The following is a 26,908-nucleotide window of genomic DNA, read 5'->3' on the forward strand; positions in this document are numbered from 1 at the left end:
TTTATGGAGGAGGAAACCGAGTTAGGAGTGAAAACACCAAATCATATAACTAACTCCAACAATCTTGACTGTCTAGATCCCTCCACCTCCCCTAATAGGTAGCAAGGGGCTCCTATTCCACTCCAGTCTCTCATCTCCACCCCCCACCCCACTCCTGTCTCCCCATAGGTGTTCTCTTAGAAAGCTCAAGATTTTCAAAAAGGAAAAAACAAAAACAAAAACAGTATATATATATTAGTGCCTTCTGGTCCAAGGCACAACATACATATTGAGTCTTCTCTGTCACCTTCCAAAAGCTCTCTGGGGAAAGAAGTGAGTTCTCTAAAGGGGGAGAAGGAGCAGTCTCTATTCTTGTATGTGTGTTTTAAAGCTTTTTCTTTTTATTTTCTGTATCCACGGTATACACACCACACACTCTACCTTGTGCCCTTTTGTTATTCCTAGGGAGGTGTTGCTGAGCTGCAAACCTCCTGGGAAATGGGCATGGTGTGGACAGAGAGACCTACACAGCCTCTTTGATTTTTTTTAACCGAACTTTGCTGTCTTTGCACAGCTCTTATGAACTGTACACTATTTTGTACACATGTGTTGTATGGATATTTTATACCAAGGAGATTGTGAATGACTTTAAAGGACGGACCAGATTTCTTTCTCACTCTTTTTTTTTTTTGCAATGGCTTTTAAACTTTAAAAAGGTAGCTGTTTAATTGTATAACTTATAAAGAAATACTTATTTTGTATTTTTACCATGTACAGATTTTTATATATGTATATATGTATCAAATGAACAAATGCCAAATAAAAAGTAGAATGGATGAAATCAATGGTCAACTGATGTCATTAATTCACAGAATGGTAGAGCTGAAAGGAATGGAGCTATTCTAGCCCCAAGGCTGGGTTTCACAGGAGGTAAGCTGAGGTTCAAGAGGTGCAGCCACTTGTCCAAAGCCACCCAGCTAGTAAGTAGCCATGCTGGAACTAGAAACCATCTGACTCTCAGGCCAGTGCCTTTTCTGTTTTCCTGTATCTTAAAGTAACCATATTTGCTATGTTACAAGTAAAGGAGCTCCAGAGTGATACCAAAAGTTGAATTTGCAATAAGCCACCTCCTCTCCTCTAAGGACTGAAATGATGGGCTAGGAGAAATTCATGCAAGTCAGTCTACGTGGCTCAAGTTTGTAATAGTTTTTCTTTTCCTCCTTGAAGGCATTTTTCCTGGTCCTCAGGGAAGCTTCAGAACTGGTCTTGACTCATTCCTTCTGTGTATGACCTGATTTTTTCAGGAATGTCATCTACAGGCCTGACATGGGAGCCCAGATATTGACTCTGGGGTCTGCATATGAAACAAAAGTTCTTTAAAGACTAGTTTTCAGCAGGAATGATTTCTTTAACCAGCAAGCTAGGGAGTAAAGAACATCAGGTTAGATCCTGGCAGGGACTTTTGTGCCCTTGAGAGTTTGGTCTCTGCCGCATCAGCCACACACACCCATGTTTCTTTGCAATCCTAATCCAAACTCATGGTAGTTTGTATTATATTTGAAATTTGAATATATTCTATTTTATATTAACCCTATTTTCAAATAACTCAAACCACCTCCATGCTAAGATGCCCTGCTGGGCTTGTTCCTGATGTTGGTGATCACTTTTCATTATTGTTATACACGATGTTGTGAAGTTGAAGAAAATAATTGTTCTTTCATAATCATAATTCAAAAAACCTCCCGCATTTCCCCATCAACAGACACAAAAGTGTTCAGCATGGTCAGCATTCAACCCAAGTTAGTGCTTTCCTTTCAGATAGGACTCTGAAGGATTCAGGCTGTTTTCTATCTCTCTGCTGTTGCCTGGATGTCCAACATGAGACCCTGACCGTAAGCCTGACCTGGCCTACCTTTCCCTTTCTGCCAGCTCAAAAATTCTTTCTTATAGTCAAGAATCACATTCAGGCACAGGTGCACATTAGTGTCTACATCTGGAGTCAAAGCACTCTGAAGGCATAACCATGTTCATTGCAGTATTATTCACAATAGCCAGGAGGTGGAAACAATCCAAAGGTCCACGAGTGGGTGGATGAATGGATACATACAATGTGATACATACATACAATGGAATATTATTCGGCCTTAAAAAAGAAAGACATCCTGTCACATGCTACAACGTGGGTGAACCTTGAAGACATTACATGAAGTGAAATAAACCAGTTACAAAAAGACAAACTGTGCATGATTCCACTCATATGAAGTATCTAAAGTAGTCAACTCAGAGAAACAGTAGAATTGTGGTTCCAGGGGCTGGGGGAGGGGGAAATAGAAAGTTGTTTGTTGTTCAATGAATATAGAGTTTCACTCTTACAAGATGAAAAAGTTCTAGAGATTTGTTGCACAGCAATGTGAATATAGTTAGCACTACTCAACTGCACACTAAAAAATGATTAAGGTAGTACATTTTACGTTATGTGCATTTTTTTTACCACAATGCTAAATTAAAAATTTGTTTTATTAGAAAAATAACTCACATGCTAGAAGAATTGAAAATCTAGCAACCATCAGCATTATGGCAGGCAAGTGAAAAATGTGAGATAAGCAATATTATAAGACAATGTAGAAGTCAAAGCACTGAAGATATACATACAGTGCTTTTTAAAATCAATAAAATGTAGAAAAGGAAAAAATACTTGAGTTTTTTGGTTTGTTTGCTTTTCGGTTTTGTTTTTTGTTTTTGAGAGTCTCACTCTGTTGCCCAGGCTGGAATGTAGTGGCATGATCTCGGCTCACTGCAACCTCTGCCTCCCAGGTTCAAGTGATTCTCCTGCCTCAGCCTCCCAAGTAGCTAGGACTACAGGCCCGTGCCACCATGCCCGGCTTATTTTTGTATTTTTAGTAGAGACAGGGTTTCACCATATTGGCCAGGTTGGTCTCGAACTGCTGACCTCAGGTGATCTGCCTGCTTTGGCCTCCCAAAGTGCTGGGATTATAGGCATGAGCCGCCATGCCCAGCCAATACTCGAGATTTTTGTTTAAAAGCATATATTACTTATATATTCACAAAGTGTTCTTGAGAACTATAAATGCTGTGTTTTGGTTCATTCCTTTAGTGTTTCTTCCATCACAAGGGTGAGGAACATGTTCATTTTACACTGTTCCCCTAATGTCATTCACAGTCCCATACACATATTGGTTATTTGATATGTGTTGAGTGGATAAATAAATTATTATAAAAGGAGGGACAGATCTTCTAGTTATATAGGCAGTGGGTCTCCACGCACACCAACCAGATGGGGCTCATTGTCAGAGTTGCTGGCTTAAACATTTTTTTTTTTTAAATAAAAAAGGAGAAAAGAGACACTCTAGAATCTAGACTGCAGGTCTGGAAGTTTGAAACTTTTCAAATGAATGTAAGGATTACTTTGGCTGATAAGAAAAAGGGATTAAATTAACAGGTCTGATGTATTTTTAAAAAATCAAACCAATAACTTTGGTCCAAAAAGACTGAAATAGTTACATGTATAAGCTAAAGAATAAGAAATAAATGGTAAAAGAAAAAAAAAAAAGGAGATTTTTATTGAGCACCTACAATGTGACAGGCAGGCAGTCTCCTGGGTGTCTTACACCAGCACTACTCTGTGCATAAGGACCACTTGAGGGTCTCCTTGAAATGCAGATCATGGTTCAGAGCTCTGGGTACCCGCATTGCTAATGTGGTTGATCCACAAAACACACTGTAGAAAATTTACATGAGTTTTAACCTCACAGTAATCCTTCTAAGGTAGAGGCATGTTACAGATGCAAAAATTGAGGCTAGGAGTTTTGGTGATATTCCTGTGGTCACCCAGTCAGAATTCAAATTCAGATAATAACAATCCTACTCCCTTGACTAAACTGATTAAAAACACATTTAACTGAAACTCAACCAGTGGGAACTCTCTAATAGAGCTTTATGTCTTTTAATGTTGTACAGTTATGTGAAAAAAATAAATCATCAATGGTTATTAAAACTTTCTCATGCTTCTAAATGCCCTATCCCACCACCAGATCTCCTTCCTATGGTCCAAACCTGTGATTCTCAAACTTCAGTGTTACAACTCCTTTATATTCTTAAAAATTATTGAAGTCTTAAGGTTTTTTTTTGTTTTTATAGGTTTTATCTATTGATATTTATTGTACAAGAAATTAAGATCGAGATAAATTTTAAATATTTTACTAATTAAAACAAATCCACTAAATATCAATAAAATATTACATTTTATGACACATACATTATAAAACAAAAAAAGTTAGAAGAGTAGGGCCGGGTGCAGTAACTCATGCCTGTAATCCCAGCACTTTGGGAGGCCAAGGTGGGTGGATCACAAGGTCAGGGGTTTGAGAGTAGCCTGGCCAACGTGGTGAAACCCCATCTCTACTACACCTGTAGTCCCAGCTAGTCAGGAGGCTGAGGCAGGAGAAATGCTTGAACCCAGGAGGCAGATGTTGCAGTGAGCCTAGACTGTGCCATTGAACTCCAGTCTGGGCAACACAGCAAGACTCTGTCTCAAAAAAAAAAAAAAGAAGAGTGGCACTGTCGTACATTTTTGCAAATCTTTGTGGGGTTTTTTTGTTTTTTTTTTTTTGAGACAGTGTCACACTTTGTTTCCCAGGCTGGAGTACAGTGGCACGATTTCAGCTCACTGTAGCCTCAACATTCCCAGGCTCAGGCAATCCTCCCACCCTACCCTCCTGAGTAGCTGGGTCCATAGGCACACGCCACTATGCTGGGCTAATTTTTGTATTTTTTTTAGAAACAGGGTTTTGACATGTTGCCCAGGCTGGTCTGGAGCTCCTGGACTCAAGTAATCCACTTGCCTCAGCCTCCCAAAGTGCTGGGAGTACAGGCATGTGCCACAGCGTCTGGCCACAAATCTCCTTAATGACTGACTTTATAGAAAACAGCTGGATTCTCTTATATGTTTCTGTCATTTGTTGCGATATGAAGAAAATTCAGCTTTATACAGATACGCAGTTGAAAAAGGAGGAGTATTTGTATAGTCTTTTTAGATAATTGTGGTTGTTCTTAGAACAACAAGACTTGACAAGTGGTAGTTATTTAATGGTTAGCTGCGATATGTAATCTAAAATCATATTAATGAACTTTTCAACTCCATTACATTAAGATCCATTGGTCTGTCTTCCACTTAGAATGGGTATTTTACCCATGTATGATTTTGTAACATGATGCATTGGTCATATGGAAAATATTGGTTCATTAACTCATGAAGATATTCTAAATATTAACCCTTTTCATACATCATCAAACATCACATTTGTTAATATCACCACCCATCTCATCATCAAAATAAGTATTGAGAAGCTGTCAAGCTTATGGTAGCAGATACAAGCTTCCAAGACTCAAATTTTTATCTAAAAGCTCTAATTTTATTATTGAGAAAAATATTATCAGTTGTTTTCTCGATGGACAGGCTTACTTTATTTTTGAGAAAATATCTTTGAGATACCCAACTCTGAGCATGGTTTGTCTGTCAGTCATATTTTCAAGTAAAAATGGAGTTCCATGAGAAACATGGCTGGCTCTAACAATTGTATGAGCGTTTTTCTTTGAAACAACCATCACACTTCAGTACGCAGCAGAAATATTGATTGATTGATTGATTGATTGATTGAGATGGAGTCTCGCTCTCTCACCCAGGCTGGAGTATAGTGTCATGATCTTGGCTCACTGGAACCTCCGCCTCCCAGGTTCAAGCGATTCTCCTCCCTCAGCATCCTGAGTAGCTGGGATCACAGGCACATGCCACCACGCCCAGCTAATTTTTTGTATTTTTAGTAGAGATGGGGTTTCACCATGTTGGCCAGCCTAGTCTCGAACTCCTGACCTCAGGTTATCCACTCACCTCGGTCTCTCAAAGTGCTGAGATTACAGGTATGAGCCATGGCACCCAGCCTAGCAGAAATATTTTATGCATACTTTTCATTTCATTATATAGAATATTGAAAGGGTTGCATATTATATACTCTAGGGTTGAGATTTAATAACACCAATAAAGTTTCCTGCTTTATTGAGCACACTCTTAAGTGAAATTGGCTGGGTGTTGGGATGAGTGGGGGATCATAGAGAATGTAATGACCACTAGTGGGTTGGTGCTACTCCCTTTATTTCTTTTAAGGTAGGCTAGCAGTTTTATTGACCATTGGTTTTACACTATCCACAAAAATCTCAACACGGTTGTTCCACAAAAAGCCATGAGATTTAAAAAGGCATTCAACACTTTAAATATTTCAGCAACACTTGTACTTGTTGTTAGGCATTCATATAAAAGAAGCTGTTTGTTAATTAGTTGGTGCAAGTACTAAATGAATACAAGCAGAATAAAAGGTCCAGGTACTTCTGTATATTTGGCCATTTTCAAAGCAAAAGTGTAATTTTTCAGGTGATTTATTAACTCAGTCTTTTTCGAGCTGTTATACCACTAGAAAATGGCATTGTTGTGATTCCTTTAGCTGACTATCCAGTAGGTGTTAATTAATGTAACTGCACAGGGCTTTATTAGTCTTTTACCTATTGAGTGCACTTTCCTAGTCAATGTAAATAATAACTTATTTTGTAAGATGCTTTAGTGACCTTTTCGTTTCTAGTCAGAAAAGGTGTAACAAACAGGTTTCATTTATTTATTTATTTTTGAGACAGAGTTTTACTCTTGTGGCCTAGGCTGGAGTGCAATGGCAGATCTTGGCTCACTGCAATCTCCCCTTCCTGAGTTCAAGCAATTCTCCTGCCTCAGCCTCCCAAGTAGCAGGAATTACAGGCATGCACCACCACTTTCAGCTAATTTTGTATTTTTAGTAGAGACGGGGTTTCACCATGTGGACCAGGCTGGTCTCAAACTCCTGACCTCAGGTAATCCACTCATCTTGGCCTCCCAAAGTGCTGGAATTACAGGCATGAGCCACTGTGCCCGGGTGAGAAGAGGTGTAACGAACAGTTTTTTAGTTTTTAAAGAGTGTGTCATGTCTATGTTTTAAAAGTTCACTTCGATTCCTTTATTCAAATTCCAAATGGCTGCCCTCAAACTGATAGTAAAACTTAATTGGAAGAATAACAATTTCTAAGAATGGTCTCTTGTGTAAAACAATAAAGATAAATTATTAGCATCAATAAAGCTGAGGGAAAAGGTAACTTTTGACATAATTTCTTTCTTAATTAGTTACATTCAGGTTTTGTTTTGTTTTGTTTTGTATATTTCTCCGTTCCATGTATATTTTATATATTTCTCCGGCTCAGAAAAGCTCTGATACATCATTTTCAATTTTTCTTAGTATTTTTAGAAGTATATAGTACAGCTGTGGAATGAGAAAATGAGTCTAATTTCCTTTTTTTTTTTTTAGACGGAGTCTTGCTTTGGCGTCAAGCTGGAGTGCAGTGGTGCAATCTTGGCTCACTGCAACCTCCACCTCCTGGGTTCAAGCGATTCTTCTGTGTCAGCCTCCCTAGTAGCTGGGACCACAGGTTCATGCCACCATGCCCGGCTAATTTTTGTATTTCTAGTAGAGATGGGGTTTCACCATGTTGGCCAGGATGGTCTGTATTTCTTGACCTCTTGATCCACCCACTTCGACCTCCCAAAGTGCTGGGGTTACAGGTGTGAGACACTGCGCCTGGGCTGCTAATCTCCTTTTTAAAAGCCAACAATTCATCCTTAAATATGAGAAAGATACAGTCATCCCTTGGTATCCATGGGGGATTGGGCCTGGTACCTCCTTCAGATACCAAAATTCACAGATGCTCAAGTCCATGGTATAAAATGGTGTAGTATTTGCATATAACCTCTGCACATCCTCCTGTATATTTTATATCATCTCTGGATTACTTACAATACCCAATACAATGTAAATGCTATGCAAATAGTTGTTATGCTTTTTTTTTTTTTTTTTTTTTTTTTGAGATAGAGTCTTGCTCTCTTTCGCAGGCTGGAGTGTGGTGGCATGATCTCAGATCACTGCAGCCTCCACCTCCCAGTCTTAAGTGATCCTCCCACATTAGCCTCCCTAGTAGCTGGGATTACAGGCACATGCCACCACGCCAGGCTAATTTTTTTGTTTATTTTTTTGTAGAGATGGGGTCTCACCAGCCCAGGCTGGTCTCAAACTCCTGGGCTCAAGAAACCCTCCCACCTTAGCCTCCCAAAGTGCTGGGATTACAGGCATGAGCCACCGTGCCCAGCCTTGTCATCCTGTATTGTTTAGGGAATAAGGATAAGAGAAAAAGTCTGTACGTGTTGAGTACAAACCATTTCTTTTCAAGTATTTTTGATCCACAGTTAGTTGAATTCATGGATGCAAAACCCATGGATGCAACAAAGTGCACTTCTTGTGTCTCTGCATAGACTCAAAGGAAACTTGGGAATTTTAAAATAACAATTGGTTGAATAACAAGGTTATAGGTGTTGTAGCAGGTATAACAAGAAGGCAGATAAGAGCACAGTAGAAGTGCTGAGGGAAACAATGGAGTTAATTCCTAGAAATGCATACAAATCTACATCTACTTCCTTAGAAAATTCTAGGAAACACAAGAAAATACAAGCAAACATTCCATTTGCAGCCATCAGAGGGGGAGAGGGGGATATTATCACACATGTAGCCTCTGGAAAACTCCACCATACAATTGCAGAAGGGTCTTAGGGACTTACAGGGATCCTCACATCCCACTATAAGAACCACTTCTCTACACATATAAACTACTTTATTGTAGTGAGAGATGGGAGAAATCTATTAGGCCAAGTTCCTACCACCCCACCTAAAAACTCAACTGCAACCACACCTGTGCCTTTTACAGGTTTTCAAGCCACTCTCCCTTCTCGCAAGTCTTCCTTTCTATAACCCCTTCTCTACCCACGTTCAGCCTGTCTTTCTCACTGGCAACTTCTCACCAACGTTAACCATCCCTTACCTGAAATATACCTCAAGGTGTCTAAGCCTCATCCTTGGACTCCTCAATCTCTGTCTTTTTCTTAAATGTTAATGTACCTCAATGTTCTATCTTTAGTCCTTGCTCCTTCTTTCTCTACAAGCTACCTGGGTGATCTGCTCCTCTCCAGTTTCAATTAGCACCTGTATGATACAGAACCCCAATCTGCCACTCAAAGTTCTCTCTTCTTGTTATGGTAGGTAGCTAGTCAGACATAAGCAGGACAGAAGAGGGGCTCCCCACAACCCATCAGGAATGTGAAGTGACCATCAGGTGATGGTCAGGTGGTGTTAAACTCTCTAAAATAATTGATCATAGCCAGCACCAGAGAAAGGCAGTCTCCCAAGAGACAGAAAAAACCCAAAACTGGTCATCTGCAGCTTTCTGATAAGATCACAGGAGTTGGGTGAGTGGGCTCAAGCATATGCATTAAGACGCAAAATGGCGGAGTTTAACTGGTGTATGGCCTTCCTCTAGGAATGGTAGACTGGCAAGGGAAGAACGCCTCAAGTGAGCATGTGTACAACTCCAACAAACACACTGTGCATGTGGCCCTGCCAAGTGCTGGTGGGCCACTGCACATGGGGATAGCCTACCCCAAGGGAAGAATCAGGGGAGAAGGGATGCAAGACATCATAATTATGCCAACGTATAAAACCCCAAGCCAAAGGTCAAACAGTGCACTTGACCTTTGAAGTCACCTGCTTGGCCTTCTCGCAAGTGTACTTTCCTGCCTTTCATTCCTGCGCCTAAGCTTCCTAATAAACTTTCACTTCTCCTCTAAAACTTGCCTCAGTCTCTCACACTGCCTTATGCTCTCAGTCGAATTCCTTTTTCTGAGGAGGCAAGAATTGAGGTTGCTGCAGTCCCCTACAAATTCATCACCACTAACATACTTTGGTGCCGGGTCACTCAACTACATTCCGCTGCTGACATTCCCAGCTCCAGACCCAGATGGTCAATAGTCTCTGGACATCAGCCCTTGAGTGTCCCCAAAACTTGTTAAATTCCATATGATCAGTACCAAGTGGCATGTCCTCTAGTTGCAACAACACATTCTTACAAATAAAAAATGACTCTTGCCCCTAACTATGAATGCCTTTATTTCTCTTGTTCAAAAATTTAGAGACCCAGTGCCATTCCTGACCCCTCCCTTTCTCCTCCACACAATACAATGAATCAGCTGCCAAGACCTGCCTCTGCATGCATGCCCTGAACAGATTTTCTGCTTCTTTCCATTTCTCATTCTACTATCTAAAACATTAGCTATTATTATTATTGGAGGAACATACTATATGCTAGATGCAGTAATTTGCATTTTACATACATTATTTTCTTTATTCCACATGATGACTATTTTTTTTTTTTTTTTTTTTGAGACAGAGTCTTGCTCTGTCGCCCAGGCTGGGGTGCAGTGGCCGGATCTCAGCTCACTGCAAGCTCCGCCTCCCGGGTTTAGACCATTCTCCTGCCTCAGCCTCCCGAGTAGCTGGGACTACAGGCGCCCACCACCTCGCCCGGCTAGTTTTTTGTATTTTTTAGTAGAGACGGGGTTTCACCGTGTTAGCCAGGATGGTCTCGATCTCCTGACCTCGTGATCCGCCCGTCTCGGCCTCCCAAAGTGCTGGGATTACAGGCTTGAGCCACCGCGCCCGGCCATGATGACTATTTTAAATTCCATTTACAGATGAGAAAATAGATTCAGAGATCTTTTTGGTTATCCCTGACTCCAAAACCCTTCCCCTCTCACCAACACTGAAGGCATCAAGGAAGGCTTTGTGGTGAAATTTGCCTATCGCCCTGAAGGATGATATAATTTTTATAGGGTAGGATGGGGAAACCATAAACCATATTGTTTCAAGAAAGACATAAGAAAGAGCAGAGAGAAGGATATTGTTCGCATGTGTTTTGTGGACAGTGATGTTGTAGGACAGGGGTCCCTAACCCCAGGGCCACGAACTGGTACTGGTCTGTGGCCTATTAGGAACCAGGCTGCACAGCAGGAGGTGAACGTGGGCAAATGAGTGAAGTTTCATCTGTATTTACTTCCACTCCCCATTGTTTGCATTACCTCCTGAGTTCCACCTCCTGCAAGATCAGTGTCGACATTAGATTTTCATAGAAGCACGAACCCTATTGTAAACTGTACAAGCAAGGGACTTAGGTTGCGTGCTCCTTATGAGAATCTAATGTCTGATGGTCTGTCACTGCCTCCCATTACCTCCAGATGGGACCATCTAGCTGCCAGAAAATAAGCTCAGGCTCCCACTGATTCTACATTATGGTGAGTTGTATAATTATTTTATTATATATTACAATATAATAATAATAGAAATAAAATGCACAATAAATATCATGTACTTGAATCATCCTGAAACCATCCCTCACCCCCCGTCCATGGAAAAATTGTCTTCCACAAAACCAGTCCCTGGTGCCAAAAAGGTTGGGGACCGCTGTTGTAGGAGATGTTTTCGCTCAAAGGCAATAAACTGAAACAAGTAAAACATTTCTAAAATGCCTCTTTCCCTTACTGAAGTGTAAATGAATAACAGTAATGGCTACTTAACACACCATAGTGTGCTGGGTATAATGCTAGTGCTTTTATTTCCTTTGCATCTAACCTTTACCACAGCCCTGCGTGAAAGGATCAATATCTTCATGTGCCAGAATGGGAAACTGAGGCTAAGTAACTTTCCCTCAATTAACCAGACAGCAGAGGTGAGATTCAAGTACATTCTTTCCACTAAGGGCAGAGACACTGCAGAATTCAAATCACTACCACTTCTCCCCACCAACTTCAGCCTCTACAAGGGGTCCTTTTGGTAGATATTCACTCTCTTTCCTTTAAGAAGTGTCTTTAGCTGGAGTTGCACAATCCAAGTTTTAAAACTCCGTATTAATTGACTATATACCTGGCAGAAATGTAAATAAGTCTGTAACTTTACACCCTCCAAAAAGAAAAACATTTCCTTAATTTTAACATGATGGTTTTACTTTAAAAGAAAAAAAAATATGACTTTTTGATGCCAATGCAAAACGAAGCCCAATCTAATGCAAAGTAGTAGCCTATCCAGATCCTAGAACAGAAAGAAGGACATTAGGGCATTAGGCAAAAACTAGCACAATCTCAATAAAGAAATGACTTTTGTGAATAATGATGCATCAATATTGGTTCATCAATGATGACAGATGTACCATACTAACATAAGATGTTAATATTAGAGAAATTGGGTGATGGGGACACAGGAACACTCTGAACCGTCTTTGCAGCTTTTATGTAAATCTACAATTATCCCCATATAAGAAGTTTATATAAAAAGAGTCCAAATGTGTTTGCATAGAGGTTGCTAAGAACAAAATGAGACCACATTCTTTATAGTGTAAATGACAAAAATACTATTAGCATAAGGTGTTTAATAAAAGAAAAAGTGAAGTTTCAATTCATTCTTTGGTAATCCAAAGCAACAAAAGTGTACCCCACCTCCAAATGGCTCAAGCTCAGTGGGGCTGATGATTCTATTATTTAACTCACTCACCCCTGCTCCCCCACACCCCTCAACCATCAGGGTAATGCCTCTTGGAATTCCTTTTGGCACAAACATCTTGTTTTAGAACCATGTTTAGACTGTGATTGAAAGAGGATTATTTACACCACATAGGCATCCCAATGTGAAAGGACAGGCCACCCCCTACATTTTACTAAACTTTTCTGTAAATATAACATCCCAGCAATCAGTAACAAACTAAGCAAAGCAGATCAAAGGGCAAAAGAGCTGAACTGGATTGTTCTGAGCAAAAACTTTCATTTCAACTAGCAACTGCCACTAAACTCTTCATTCTCAAGTTAAAAGGACCCATTTCCTGGGTTTGATGACATAAGTAGTGCCAAGGTTTATATTCCAAGAAAATGCTTCCTTTAAAGCTATGGCTACAGGGAATATGACCAGGGATAAATGGTTATGATTGATAAGGCTTTGGACAGACTATTTTATAGAAGCCCATTCCACTTACACATATTTTAAGAAGCAGGTTCCTCTAAAACTGGGTAAGCTAAGTTCTCATGTAAGTTTCCCTTGCTTCAATAGTAAATTTCCCTGCTTCACATTTGTTCAGAGTTTTAAAATTTTACCTGGCAACATCACACTTGATTTTTATAACCTCATGAGGATAATCAGGGTAGGTCTTATTATCTGCATGTTCCATATAGGTTCCCATAGGTTGACTGATTTTCCTAACACAGCACGGCCTGTTAGTGGTGAAGATGTTTTTTTTTTGTTTTTTTTTTTTTTTTTTTTTTGAGACAGAGTCTCACTCTGTTGTCCAGGCTGGAGTGCAGTGGTGCGATCTCGGCCCACTGCACACTCTGCCTCCCAGGTTCAAGCGATTCTCCTGCCTCAGCCTCCTAAATAGCTGGGATTACAGGTGCCCACCACCATGCCCAGCTAATTTTTTTGTACTTTTGGTAGAGACAGGGTTTTACTATGTTCGCCGGGCTGGCCTTGAACTCCTGACACTGGGCGATCCGCCTACCTCGGCCTTCCAAAGTGTTAGGATTACAGGCGTCAGCCACTGCATCTGGCAGTGAAGATGGTACTTGAATCAAAGTTTCTTAACTCTAGGTCAGGGCAATTTCCTTTAGCAAGTATTTATCGCATGCTTTCTCTGTGTCTAGATACATTATTGTTCCTGAGGATAGAGTGATTCCTGAGATAAACTGACACCTTTCTCTTGGGGAGCTTACAGCCCAGTAGGAGAATAAAATAAGGGCATACATAATTATAAATTGTGAGAAGGGCTATGAGAGAAATAAGTAGGATGCAAAGCTGGCCAGAGGAGCCTCTTTAAGAAGGTGACATTTTAGCAGATATCTGAAAGAGCCAGTGGGGCACGTATTGTAGAAAGGGTGTTTGTATTAGTCTGTTCTTACGCTGCTAATAAAGACATACCCAAGACTGGGTAATTTATAAAGGAAAGAGGTTTAATTGACTCACAGTTTCACAAGGCTGGGGAGGCCTCACAATCATGGCAGAAGGCAAAGGAGGAACAAAGTCACGTCTTACATGGCAGCAAGAGAGCTTCTGCAGGGGAACTCCCATTTATAAAACTATCAGATCTTGTGAAACTTATTCACTACCATGAGAATAGTAAGGGGGAAACTGCCCCCATGATTCAATTATCTCCACCTGGCCCCACCCTTGACATGTGGGGATTATTGCAATTCAAGGTAAGGTTTGGGCAAGGACACAGCCAAACCATATTGGTGTTCCAGGCTGCTTATCACCAAGTCTGTGGAGGGCAGGAAGAGGTGGAAAAGGCTTGAAAGGAAATAGATATAACGTGGTCAAAGAGAGAGATAGCCTGGACCAAAATGGATCCAACGAGATGAACACAGAGTAAATCCTGTGGACTTTTGTGGGCCCATAAAAGACTTACATTTCATTCTATATGGGATGGGAAAGTACAGAAGGGTTTTAAGCATGGATTGATATAAATTGATTTGTGTTTTTAAAAAATCATCCTGAACACTATGCAGAGAATGAATTGAAGAATAAGCTAGTTCTATCTATGGGCAAAAGTTGAAGTGGAATGACCAGTTGGCATCAGTTAAAAATTATGGTAGCTTGGATAGGGGGAATGGCAATGAGGGTGCAGAGAGGCTGAAATGTTAAAGGTAAAATCAACAGATTGTAGGAATTAATTAAGTGTGAGAAGTGAGGCAAATGGAGGAATATGCTGTTGGTAATAAAATAGAAAATAAAAAAGCCACGAAATCACATATGGACTTTTTATGAAAAATAAAATATATATTAGCATTTAGTTAGATATATTTTGGGTATGAGAGAAAATCTCAAATGATAATAGTTTACAAAAGCTGCACATTTATCACCTGTGTACAAGTATGGACTGGAATGGTGGCTCCAAGATCATCAGTGTCTATGCCTTTCTCAATCCTCCCCTCTCTCCCTCAACACACAGCTCCTACTTTATGGTTCCGGGTGGTTGCTCTGGCTCTGGGAATCCAACAGTAGAAAGGAGAAAAGAGAGGGAGAAGAGCATGTCCTTTCCTTTGAGGGAATGTCCTTGAAGCTACACATACCAATTTCCCTTCTCAACCCTGAGCCAGAACTCAGTCACAGGACTACACAGAACTGCAAGGGAGGGAAACGTCAGATCCCTTCTGGGCAGTTTGATTACAGACGATGAAGAGGAGAATGGATACTGGAGGAAGCTCCCATTCTGTGCCCCATTTCTCCAGCTGTCTACAGTGCCTCTGTGGGGAAATGGGAGAGGCAGAGATGAAAAGATGCTTCATGTTTCCTCTTATAGCTGTGCCCTCCTTCATTTATCCACTTTAGGAATGTGTTCATGCATTATTTACTTACTTTTTTAAAGATAAAGAAGGGTGGAAGAAGCAGGAGGAGGGGGAGGGGGAACTGGTGCCAGGACTGGATACAGTAGAAGGCACTAGTGAAGGTGATGGAAAGGATGCTGCCTTAAAGGTGGGCAGAAGACCAGGAGAGTAAGTCCTCATAGAAGCAAAGAGGAGAGAACATTTCAAAAAGCAGGATGCCAACTCCCCTGAAATTTCTAAAATGGCAATGAAGATGAATAGAAACTACTTAACTAGGTAGAAGTCACTAGAGACCCTGACAAGACCAGTTTTCCTTGTGAGATGGAGGTATAAGCCAAATGGAAGTGAATTGAGCCATAAAATGTACCAGAAACAGAACTAAATATATATGAAAGCTTGCTGTTGATAGGGAAGCCATTTCTGATCAATGGAGAGAAAACATACACTTCAATCAAGGATGCTGAGATAATTGGCTCTTCAAAATCATGTGTACTTCTGATCCTGAGCTCATATCACATGCAAACATTTACTCGAAATAGACTAAAAACCAAAATGTAAAATATAAAATTTTCAAATTGGAAAAATATATCTAGTAGATATACAAAGATTTAGTAAAAGTGAAGAATGCACACAGGATACATATCCAATTCTTGCCTGGAAAGAGGGACAAAGGGAAATAGAGTGAGGTGGAGGTCATACAGGGGACTTGAATTTTGCCAGGTTTTCACCTGAAGGAAATATGGCAGTTAACATTTGTAAATTGTAAGTAGTAAGAATAAAGTTGATTATACTACCCTTTGACCTTTAACATATTTAAACATTTCTTAATGCCAAAAAATTTAATAGGAGAAAAGGAGGCGGACAAAATCTAGGTTAGTGTTTTTTTAAAATAATTAAATAGTATAACATGGTATAGAACTGAATAGAAAAGTCTTAGCATGCATTCCATGAGTAATGTTTTATAAAATATTTGTTTCCATTTCATATGTATGTTTGTGTGACTATGTGTGTGCAGGTGCCTGTGTTTGGGTGTGTGTGCTTGTGTGATAGCGTATGTGTGCGTTCGGCTGCTTTATAAAAATATATTTCCTACTGTGGGTCATAGTCAAAAAAATCTGAAAGCCAAATATAGACAAGTTTTTCAAGCACGTTAGCTATAAAAGGAAGCAGAGCAATGAAACAGTGGCTGAGAAGGTACGTGTTGTTAAGGGAAGTTCTTGATTTGTTTTTGCCTTTGTCTTATTTTAAGTCTACAGATACTGGGCTGATGCAAGATAAATCAGTAGGGAAGCAGAGTTTGGTGATTCAGACTGGGTGGGGACACGAAAATGAGAAGAGAAGTGAGTGAGTGGATGGTGTAGTCAGACATCCAGCAGTCTCTACGGAGCACTGATTACATACACAGGTATGATAGTGTGTGTGTGCATGCATATGGGAGGGGGTGCAGGAAAATGCATAAGATATACTCCCATCCCTTGCGCTCCATGCCGTGGCTGAAAGTCTGTGTGATGTGATGCACGGTCTTTGACACAAAGTCTGTGTGATGGCAGCCACACAGAACAGGCCAGCCAACAGGCAGGCAGGACCGGGCGGTAACAGTGTGCAAATTGGAGCTTAGGCAAAAGACAAGGGGTAGAAGTGACCTAGGGGGAGAAGCCTTCTCAGGGGACATGGACCTTGGGGTGGACTTGGGGATAGGCACTGAATGGGGGCAAAAAGCAAGTGGGCATTTGGGAAAAATGATATTTCCTTGCAGAGGGGATGTGGGAGGAAGAAGAAGTGGGTTTTGGTAAAGGAGAGCAGAGGGGAGATAGACCCTGGGCTTTGGATTCCAGTCTGGAGAAGGGAACTGGGATGCGAAGATGGGACTCTCTTACTCAAGGCCAAGTTACAAGTAGACAGAATAATAACATTTACATAACATTTACTGCATACTAGGTACTAGTCTACACAAACTACATGTATTTACTTTCCACGTTATTCCTCATAACAATCCTACAAGGTAGGTTCTATTTAATATATTTATTTATACTGACTGTAAAACAGAGGCACAAAGTGTTGAGGCGTTTGCTTGCAGGAGGTCACACAACTGGCAACTGTCAAGCAGAGCTTCAGACCTAAGCAGTCTTGCTCCAGAGGCTCTGCACTGTCTAGTCTGTGCCACCTCTAACAGTGAGCTGCTTTATGGTAGATGGCACTTAGGTATTCAGGAAATACTTGAAGTACAAAAAGAAGGGCATGATTTGGAAAAACAAAAAAACAAAAAAACCATCCCTACTCTGTCCTTCTATTGTGCCTCAATTTTTGGCAATTTAGTCTGAGTTACACCCACAAGTCATTCATTAAGAATCCACTATGTTCAAGTCATGTTACCGAAGTCAGTTAAAGCACTGCCTATTAATACTTCCATGACGAAGATTCATGTGACCTGACTGAGAAGAGCAGCAGGAGGCAGTTGGATCCAAACTTCTTGGATTTTGGACTAACTTGTAAGTTGAAAGGTATTGTCAAAGAGGCAGTTGTTATATGAGAGAAGAAGACAGAAACGTCTTAGTTCACATCTTAGGTCTGTCATTCACTGCTGTGTATGCCTTGTCTGAGTTACGTAACTTTTTAGACCTCAGTGTCTCCATAAATAAAATAGTAGCATATTGGTAGTGGTCCAAGACAGGGAGAAAAATAGATCAGATTGTTTAATTGGCACTCCATGACCATATTTTGATCCATCAATTAGCATTGAAGAAGTTCCCACATTTATTTATTTATTTATTTATTTATTTATTTATTTATTTATTTATTTTTGAGATGGAGTCTTGCTCTGTCACCCAGGCTGGAGGGCAGTGGTGCAATCTCAGCTCACTGCCACCTCTGCCTCCCTGGTTCAAGTGATTCTCCTGCCTCAGCCTCCTGAGTAGCTAGAATTACAGGCGTCTGCCACCATGCCCAGCTAATTTTTGTATTTCTGGTAAAGACAGGGTTTTACCATGTTGGCCAGGCTGGTCTTGAACACCTGACCTCAGGTGATCTACCTGCCTCGGCCTCCCAAAGTGCTGGGATTACAGGCACGAGCCACGGCACCCAACCTTATCTTGAAATAGGAGGAGAAACGAACATAGACCCACCTGTCACCAAGTAGCTCACATAGGATGCGAAGGCCTATAGTTGGTGGCATTGTGTCTTCATCACGGGATCATGACTGCAACTCAGGTTCTGTGACATAGCTTATCATATTCTGCAGGTAGACCATTCCATGCTCATTACTGTAGAGATTGATTTTGTGCTTTCTTACAACCTCTCATAATCAGCCCCTACCACCTTTCAAGGTCAGTTCCCACTGGGAAAAGAAAGGTTTTCTTTTTACATTCTTTCCAAGTTTTCTGCTTGCCAATATTCCTTGGAGCCATAATAGTTCTCCTACCACTACCAACCGCCCTGAGAGCCACCACTAACTTCTTCGCTCATGACCACTCTGGAATCTGGGACCCCATTTCTTAATAGGATACTGCCACCTCTCTATAGGCTTGAATGGAGGAGTGAAAATGGACCAGGTCATGTTTCCCATACTGCCTTGTTCCTATATTCTCCTACTCAACCTTCCTTGGCATTTTGGCTTTGGAGCTGGTTGCTTTGTGGTGGCAAGGTGGCTGCTGCAGCTCCAACCATCACTTCTTCATATGACAGCATCCAAAATGGGAAGCAAAAGGGACAATGGCAAAGGGAACTTCTTGCATGAATCTCTTTTATTTTGGAGGAAAGTCCTTCCCAGAATCCTCCTTATGTCTCTCATTGGACACAACTGGATTCTTGCCATGTACAGATTAATCACAAGCTATGGAGCTACCATAATCAGACCAATCACGGATTCTTTGTCGCTGGGCACACTGATGCTTGAACAAACCTGGGGTTCTATTAGTCAAAAGGGTAGGGTGGCTGTTGCATAAACAACCACCAGATGCCTCTTCTGAGACATCTAAGACAAATTCTTTACACAATTAGCCAATTTTGCTCCTCAAACCCATCCCATCATTATATTTGGCCCCCTTTCAAAAGAGCCTTCTTAAGGCATTAACCAGCTTGAAGCCTTCCATCAACTTTTTGGAAAACTTGACTCCTTTCCCATAGGGAACATTCTAATTCCAGTTGTATCTCCTTCCCCTCCTGTTTCAATTATTACCCCCCTGCCCAAGTTCACATGGAATGGAAGGTAAAGAAGAGGTGTCCACAAGACAAGTAGGGTGGTTGGGTGCTCCGAGTCCAGGGAGACTTTTGATGTCCCAAATTCTTTTTTTTTTTTTTTTTTTTTTTTTTTTTTTTTTTTTTGAGATAGAGTCTCGCTCTGTCACCCAGGCTGGAGTCCAGTGGTGCAATCTTGGCTCACTGCAACTTCTGCCTCCTGGGTTCAAGCTATTCTCCTGCCTCAGCCTCCTGTGTAGCTGGGATTACAGGCATGTGCCACCACACTTGTCTAATTTTTGTATTTTTAGTAGAGGCGGATTTTCACTATGTTGGCCAGGCTGGTCTTAAACTCCTGATTTCAAGTGATCCACCTGCCTTGGCCTCTCAAAGTGCTGGGATTATAGGCGTCAGCCACTGCACCTGTCCTCATGTCCTAAATTCTTTAGTGAAGTCCAGGAACAGTGCTTCCAAATCTAGTCTTCACAAGTGGGAGTTCATCTCGTCATTCTCCCAACTGTCTTGTTAGTAGATGTTGAATGAAATTTCATCAAGCTGACGCGCGCACACACACACACACACACACACACACACACACCCCTCTATCCTAATGACAGACACTAATTCTCAGAGGCAGTGAAGTTTAAACTAGTGGTTATTTCAGTTTTATAGCTCGTAAGTCAGAAACATAAACAAACTAGTGGTCATAAAGGATAATGTCTCCAGGGGCCTGGCAGATGACAACAATTAGTGAAGGGAGCCTGGACTACTGGGAGCTCTGGTGAGCCCAAGGATGCAGGCCCCAGTGAACAGGACAATTTCTGCTCATGTTAGCTGATTGTTTTCAGGTTGGAATGAAGACCAGATTGCCTGGTTTTTAAGAGAATCCAGAAATCTGGAATTTAAGTGTAATTTCCCAATTAAATTTGTGAGTAAAAATATCTGTGAGTTATAGCAGGACATTAAGCTACCAGTTTTTAAGCCCTTGTCTAACCCATAATAAGGAAGATAAATATATTCTCATTTGGCAACACCTCCTCTCTCATAATGAAATCTCTGTAATATTATGCAGGCCTGTACCTTGCCTTTCCTTCATCTCGCCAACTCTTTTCAAATGGTCCTCTTTATGCCTGCCTGGCAAAAGAAAGTGGCCTGTGGCTGAGCAGTATGGTTTGGCATGGAAGCACCTTTAGCCTTTACTTGTCACAGTGACTTGTGGATTTTTGTTTTATTCAATTATCTTATGATACATAGCCGCCATTGTTCTCCTTGATGCTCAGGTCTCTCGGATCTGGCCGGGGAAGCCCCTTTAAGCTGGATCCCGTGTTCTCCACTGTTTTTGTTTGTTTGTCTGTTTTCACACCTCCATGTTTTGTGATACAAGATGTTCAGGCTTGCCTTGTAATTTTTCTGTCAAATACCTGGAATCAGTCACTTCTCCAAGAAGTTCAGGTTTTTAAAATTAGAGAATGACGTTTAGAAATCATGGTGTGGTGGCTGCGATCATTTGTACTATAATATCGTTGCTTCTATGCTCTTTCAGAGAACAGATTTATAGCTACCATCTCTCTATCTATCTATGTGGAGCAAGAGGGAAGGTCTTACTGGTAATCTTTAATTGAATACAGCAGTGTGGTGTTCTTCGTTTGTTCCCATTCCATATATTTCCTCCCTTCTCTCTTAGTGAATGAGAATTATTATTCCCCCAAACAATATATTTGCTATAACCTTCCTTAGTCACAAAATAGTGCTGGAATTACTACATCAATACCACGACCATCGACACATTTACAAAGCAAAGCACAAGATTGTATTCCATTAAAATTATATTCCACTAAATTATTTAAAGTTCAATTTGATATACAGTTAGGTCTTTTTCCTGTTGGTATTGACGTTTAAGATATCTTTTCATCCCTGCTGATTAACTTTATTTTCCATGTACATTCTATAGAGTTTCCCCTCTGAACTTCCTTGCATTCAGCTTCCCTTCATCTCACTCCCTCCTCATCTCCTCTTTCTTTTTCTGCCAGATTGAGTTCTTTAAACTTCTGAGCTTCCTTCTACCTCTCTCTTTCTTTGTTCGCTGTTCTTATTGCATTTCCTCATAGGAGCCTAGTTCTGTTCTAGGGACTAGAACTGTATCATGCAGTGAGCCATGCCTCCAGCTCTCATTTCACATGGAAGAGATGCAGGGTCACGGCCATCACAGCAGAGTGGTGGGTACTCTGTAACAGGGAAGCACAGGACTGCTGGGAGAACAGAGAGGACACTTCTCACCCCATGGTTGGGGGGTGGCTTGCACTCCTTAGCTGGCTCTCACGCTATAGGAAGAAGAGATATTTCCTTGAGTTTTTCCTTTCATGAAGCACCATTAATAATACTCTTGCCGTAGAGTCGCTGAGAGGATTAAATGAGATAGTACATATTAATTGCTTAGCACAGTGCCTGGCACAGGAAAGGAGTGCCGCGACAGGTTGGGTATTACTATATTATTAGTTCTTTGAATAAGCTTTCTGCCCCTTGCTCTTGCTCAGTTCCTACTGTTTTGGTTTTGTTTTTTTGAGACAGGGTCTCACTCTGTCACGCATGCTGGAATGCAGTGGCACAATCACGGCTCACTGCAGCCTTCATCTCTCAGGCTCAAGCGGTCTTCCAGTCTCAGCCTCTTGAGTAGCTGGGACTACAGGTGCACATCAGTGTGCCCAGCTAATACTTTTTTAATTTTTAGTAGAGATGAGGTCTCGCTATGTTGTCCAGGCTGGTCTCAAACTCCTGGCCACAAGCAATCCTCCCACCTATGCCTCCCAAAGTGCTGGGATTACAGGAATGAGCCAAAAGCTCGGCCTCAGCTCCCTCTTGAACATCAACAATTCTTAGATTTGGTCTTTTGAGTTACTTTTGTAGATCTTAGATTTGGTCTTTTGAGTTACTTTTGTAGATCTTAGATTTGGTCTTTTGAGTTACTTTTGTAGATCTTGTTGGTGGTCTTTATTTCTTTCAGTTATTTTCTTCTTTTTTTCCCTCTGGCTATATTTTCTAATAGCCAGTCTTCAAGCTCACTGATTCTTTCCTCTGTTTGGTTCCCTCTGCTGTTGAGCGTCTGTAGAGTTCTTCAGCAAATGAATTTCAGCGATTCAGCAAATGAACGTCTCAGTTTCAAGATGTGTTTGGTTTTTAAAATTACGTGAATATTTTGTTAACTTTGATAAGTTTCTGAATTGCTTTTGTGTGCTATCTCGGAAATCGCTGAGTTTCCTTAAAACCGCTATGTTGAATTCTTGGTCAGGGAGTTCACCAATCGCCATGTCGTTAGGGCCAGTCACTGGATTTTTGCTTTCTCCTTTTGCGTAGGTCATAGTCTCCTGCTTGCTGGTGTTTTTTGTGGGTGTACGTCTGTGTCTTTACAATGAAGGATTAGTTATTTACTCCAGTTTTCTCTGTCTGGCTTGTTCGGGTTTCTACGGGACATCCTTGCCTAGAGAAGCTTCGCGGCCAGGTCGCTTCCTTTTTTCGGCTCTAGGTGGCGCCCTAAACCCAGGTTCGCTTCGTCTCCAGTAAAAGGTGGGAGTGCTGCCTGTCCCAAATAGGGGAAGTCTCAAAAGGGTTATCCTGGCAGTGTGGGAAGGCTGGCTAGGGGTTTGCGCCCAGGGCATCAGAGGAATGTACCTCCTACAGCATGGTGCTGCGGAACAGTCGCTCCGATGCGGCGTCTCCTTTGGCCGAGTTGCAGGGCAGAGTTTCCGGGCTGGGAGTGTCCCCGCCTCTCTGTCTCCGACTCAGCTCAGGGATGCCGCTTCCTTCAGTCACAGCCACACCCCGGCGGTAAGGCAAGGACAGGTCTCCTGCCAGGGGACCCGCGAAGGTGGGGGAGTTGGCGCACCCCCTCAGCTTCAGTCGTTCCAGTGTAGAAACCGTGCGTTGGGGAGAGACTCCGCAGGATCGGTGCCAGGCCGAATGTGGGTGGGCGGAGGCGGCCTGAATCTGGAGGTCTCCTTCCCCCACCATCTGCCCGGAGGTTTTCCTCTTTTCTGTGGCCCTGGAACCGTCTCATCCTCAGACTCGAGCTCTGGGTTGCTGCTGGTGTGGATCTGGGCGCTGGGTGTTTGTTTCTTTCTGGTTGTCCGAGGGAGGGGGATTGGAGGCAGCTTGCCTGACGCTGCCATTTGGGAACTGGAACTCTCCACGCTGCGAGTAAGGCTGCACGGTGCGCCACGCCCTCCACGGAGCCACACATGCCGCGGTGCTGTTCCAGGCCAGGAAGCGCTCCGACGGCGTGATTTTGGGTTTTCCCTCAAATACTCAGAACTTTCCCACATCGGTGTCTGTACGCACATGGTGTTCAATTTTGCCGACGCCACAACCATTCCTGCTTCTGGTAACGCTCTTCAGTTTTTCTTTAGCATCCCTGTCCCACGCTTCTGGGTCTGTGTGGTCTGGGTGTAGCTGATGATCCCCGTACCCTAGCTCAACGAATGGGCACACAACCCAGGCACACGAATCCACACCAGGACCTACTGCGTAATAATCTGCAGGGCCCGATGCAGATGAAAATGCAGGGCTCCTTATTCCAAAAGTATTAAGAATCACAAAGCTTTGCCCAGAGGTTCATGCCTGTAATCCCAGCACCTTGGGAGGCTGAGGTGGGAGGATGGCTTGAGCCTAGGACTTTGAGGCTGCAGTGAGCCGAGATTGGGCCATTGCACTGAAGCCTGGGTGACAGAGAGTGAGACCCTTTCTCTTTTTCTTTTCTTTCTGAGACGGAGTCTCACTTTGTCACCCAGGCTGGAGTGCAGTGGCACGATCTCAGCTTACTGCATGCTCCACCTCCCAGGTTCAAATGATTCTCCTCCCAAGTAGCTGGGATTACAGGTAGCTGCCAACATGTCTGGCTAATTTTTTTTTTTTTTTTTTTTTTTTTTGTATTTTTAGTAGAGACAGAGTTTCATTGTGTTGGCCAGGCTGGTCTGGAACTCCTGACCTTGGGTGATCCACCCGCTTTGGCCTCCCCAAGTGCTGGGATTACAGGTGTCAGCCACTATGCCTAGCCCCTTTCTCTTAAAAAAATAAAACGAAGAAGAAGTGTTCCACTGAAAAAGTGACCAGAGCCAAGAGGCTCAGAAGGTGTAACTGAACCCAAAGTTTCTCCATCGCAGTGGTGCCTGAGGCAGGTCCAGCGCTCACTTGGGATACAGAGCAAAGAAAAGTGAAGGAAGCGAGGGGACGGGTCAGCAGTGAGGGAGGGCTCACTGACACGTTGCCTTTGCTTCACACCTGACTGTCCTGAGCCCACAGATGGGGAGTGAGTCCCCACAGGTAATGCAGCAAGTTCATGAAAATGTCTACACTGAAACCCAGGTCCCCTAGCAGCAATCCCATCACAGGTAACTACCTTGGTCCTTACTAGACAGGAGGCCAGAAATAAATTCCAGCCTGGCAAGATCTGGGCAACAGGTATGGCTTGACTATGTCCCTCAAAGTCTGTGTGTTGGAGATGCAATCCCCAAGGCAACAGCATTGGGAGGTGGGACCTTGGAGAGGTGATTAGGTCATGGTGGCTCTGCCCTCACAGGTGGCTTAATGCTGTTATTGAAGGGGTGGGTTGTGGGTTAGTTTTTGCAAAAGTGGGTCCCTTGTAAAAGGATGAGTTGAGTCGCCTCACCCCCTTTTTCTCTTTCTTACCTTTCTGCCTTCTGCCATGGGATGACACGGCAAGAAGGTCCTTGCCCAGAATTCAGGCGCCTTGACCATAGACTTCTCACCCTCCACAAGAAATAAACATCTGTTCATTATAAATTACCCAGTCTCAGGTATTCTGTTATTGCAGCATAAAACAAAGACAGTGACCTTTTAAAAACAGCTGTGAAAACGATTGCAGTTCACTTAGGAAGAGTGGATGGCTAATGTCAGGGTTCAGAAAACGATATCCCGAAGTGTGGTGTCTTGGCATGCTGAGTGCTTTGAACTGAATGACACTGAAATGGTTTCATAAACAAAGTCTCTTTCTGTCCTTTTTCCTTTTTCCTTTTTCTTCTGCTAACCTTTCTCCTCCAAGTCAGGCCATAAAAACTAGAATTCCTTTTCCCCAAAGCCAGCCATAAAACCTAGAAGTATGACTTTAACTTTCCCCTGCCTTTCTATGTAAGAGCTATCCATAAAGAAATTCTCTGACCTACCTTGTCTGATAGCAGATAATAAGACTCTTATTCCAGAAGGGACCTTGCCCCAAACCAGGGAGGAAGGAACGCCACACAGAGAGGCCGAGAAGAATCTGAACAGCCAGGCCTTGCTGGGTTTCCCCACTCAGCCTATTAGCATTAGATCATACCCTCTCTGTCCAATCGTCCAATCATATTTCTACATGGCTGTGCATTCTTCATGGGGTCTAAGGCTAAAAATAGACAGTTTTCTCTTGAGTCTTTAGGTCTTTATTCTGAAAGCCCCTGTGTCACATAACACTTTAAGTAAATTTGTTATGCTTTTATCTTGTTAATTTGTCTTTTGTTGTACGAGTGTCATTCGTCAGTCTTATGGTGGGTGAAGAAAGGTACCATACCTTTCCAACCCTACACTGAGAAGAACACTTATAGCGTCAACTGCAGGTCAGTATTATCATTTCTCTTTTACAGATGAGCAAGCTGAGCTCAGAGAGAGCTGCACCATTTGCCCAGGGTCGCAGCTTGCAAACAGTCGAGCCTTGATTTGACTCCAGAGCCTGTGGGCCTAACTGCTCCCCTAGTTGCCTGGGAAGGGAAGTTAGAGCACCTGGATTCTTATTCTGGCAGCATCATTAGCTCAAGGTCCATTCTGAGACAGTTTCCTTTCCTAAGTGTAATAATACCTTCCGGGCCTCACCTGCAGGGCCAAGGCGGAATGCCAGTGAGGTCATGGATGTGAATGCATAGTCAGCGGTGGCTGGTAGGGGTGCAGGCTGGTGTAGGAGCAAGACTCCATACTTTCTGGCAGGGCCTGGGTTCAAGTCCTTACTCTGTCTCTCATTAGCAAGACCTTGCCCAAGTCCCTTGACCAATCAGGAGAGAAAGGATATTGATACCAACCTCACGCAATAGTTATGCAGATCACATGGTTCATGAAGGCAGGCTGCTTGGCTTAAGAAGATGCCTGACACACATCAATTCCTTTTCCTATCCCCTTTATAGAGAATGTAGCTTCATTCTCCAAGCATGAGGTAGAGGGAAACATAGTATGCTCAACCTTCTGAGAGTCCTTTTGATTTTATTTTGAGACAGAGTCTCGCTCTGTCGCCTAGGCTGGAGTGGAGTGGCCAATCTTGGCTCACTGCAATCTCTGCCTCCTGGCTTCAAGTGATTCTCTTGCCTCAGCCTCCCCAGTAGCTGGGATTATAGGCACGCACCACCATACCTGGCTAATTTTTGTATTTTTAGTAGAGATGGGGTTTTGCCGTGA

The 26,908-nt window shown here is 42.3% G+C and overlaps 1 pseudogene; it reads left to right on the forward strand.

Moving 5' to 3' along the window:
• Positions 1-9,399: 9,399 nt before the first annotated feature.
• Positions 9,400-26,908, forward strand: LOC144334576 (uncharacterized; annotated as a pseudogene).

This window comes from Macaca mulatta, chromosome 14 (genome assembly GCF_049350105.2).
Source record: "Macaca mulatta isolate MMU2019108-1 chromosome 14, T2T-MMU8v2.0, whole genome shotgun sequence".
Classification (NCBI taxonomy): domain Eukaryota; kingdom Metazoa; phylum Chordata; class Mammalia; order Primates; family Cercopithecidae; genus Macaca; species Macaca mulatta.